Source organism: Suncus etruscus, chromosome 8 (genome assembly GCF_024139225.1).
Source record: "Suncus etruscus isolate mSunEtr1 chromosome 8, mSunEtr1.pri.cur, whole genome shotgun sequence".
Lineage (NCBI taxonomy): Eukaryota > Metazoa > Chordata > Mammalia > Eulipotyphla > Soricidae > Suncus > Suncus etruscus.
Window position 1 is genome coordinate 104,119,258 of NC_064855.1, and position 1,594 is coordinate 104,120,851.

General features: G+C 34.1%; 1 pseudogene; it reads left to right on the forward strand.

Moving 5' to 3' along the window:
- The first annotated feature begins 597 nt into the window (after positions 1–597).
- On the forward strand, positions 598–694 carry LOC126017142 (uncharacterized; annotated as a pseudogene).
- Positions 695–1,594: the final 900 nt, after the last annotated feature.

Genomic DNA, 1,594 nt, shown 5'->3' on the forward strand with positions numbered 1-1,594 from the left:
AATGTTTTTGCATTTGGCATATAATCAAAAAAGAGAAATTTGAATATATATGTAAAACAAATTGACTGGGGAAATATTACAGAAAGGAGGGTACTAGTCTGGTACTAGTCTTGCATAAGACTGACTATGGTTTAATTCCTAGTACTGCCGATGGTACACAGAGCATATCCAACAGTGATTCCTGAGTACCAAAACAAAGAGTAGGGAGAGGTGAAAGAGGAAAAGGAGGTATAGTAGAAGAAGGTGAAGGATAGATAAGAGTGCAAGTGAAGAAGTAGAAATTAAAATGAGGAGAAAAAGGTGGAGGAGGAGAAGGAGGAAGGGGAGGACTAAACCATGATGTCATGTAACAAAATATTCATACACTTTGCACATTAACCTTTGCTATAAATTTATCACATTAGTCTTACTAGTTTACATTTAATGATTTGTTTTATCAGCAATTTTTAGTTTTTTAAATAATATAATTTACATATTTTTGGTGATTTTAGATCAGACTCTGTAGTTTACATTCATCGTCCCTAGGATTGAGGTTATGCTATATTGTAGCTAGTATCAAAATAATACAAGTGCCTTAACTCCTGAACTATCAATCCAGACATTTAAATCATATACTAAATATGGAACGATACAGAGATTAGCATGGCCCCTGTGCAAGGATTACATGCAAATTCATGAAGCATTCCATATTTTAAAAAATCATAATTCTTTTTGTTTTTTATTACACCCAGCTCAGGTTGTAAAACTCCTTGTTTTAAACTCCTGGTTTTAAAATTCCTGTTGTGCTCAGGGAAAACTCCTGGCTATACACTCAGGGATCGCTATTAGTAGTGCTTATAGAAACAGAGTATCAGGGACTAATCCTGGATGGGCTATGTGCAAGGCAAATGCCCAATCAACTGTACTAAATTTTCTACTGCCTCATAAGTTGCATTTTCAACTGCATATATTTTTTTACTATGGAAAGCAAATTGTCTCAGTAAGTTGTAAATGAGTAAATAAGTAAATTAACTTATCAAGTTATTGAAAATCTATTTTTAAAAGTACGACTTTTAATTTAATTCTTATGAGAAATGGTAAATATGATGTTTTTTTTTTTCTGGACCACTGAGATAGTACAATACCATAAGTTACTTGACTTGCACAAGGCAACACAAATTTGAATTCTGGCACTGCATATTCATCACTGAGCAATATCAGAAGTTATTTTTGACTAAAGAGCCCAAAGACAGCCCTTATCACATCTGAGTGTGACAAAAAAAAAGCAACAGTGGAAAACTAACTCATCAAAGATATTATTTATACATTTTTTCCTATTTTAAAAATAATGAATTCAAGCCAATGATGTGGTTCTGATCAAGCTGATGACTTGCACTAGAGCTAAGTACAATGATGAAAAGAGAGAAATGGAAGGAAGGAAGGAAGGAAGGAAGGAATGAAGGAAGGAAGGAAGGAAGGAAGGAAGGAAGGAAGGAAGGAAGGAAGGAAGGAAGGAAGGAAGGAAGGAAGGAAGGAAGGAAGGAAGGAAGGAAGGAAGGAAGGAAGAAAGAAAGAAGAAGAAAGAAAAGAAAGAAAGAAAGAAAGAAAGAAAGAA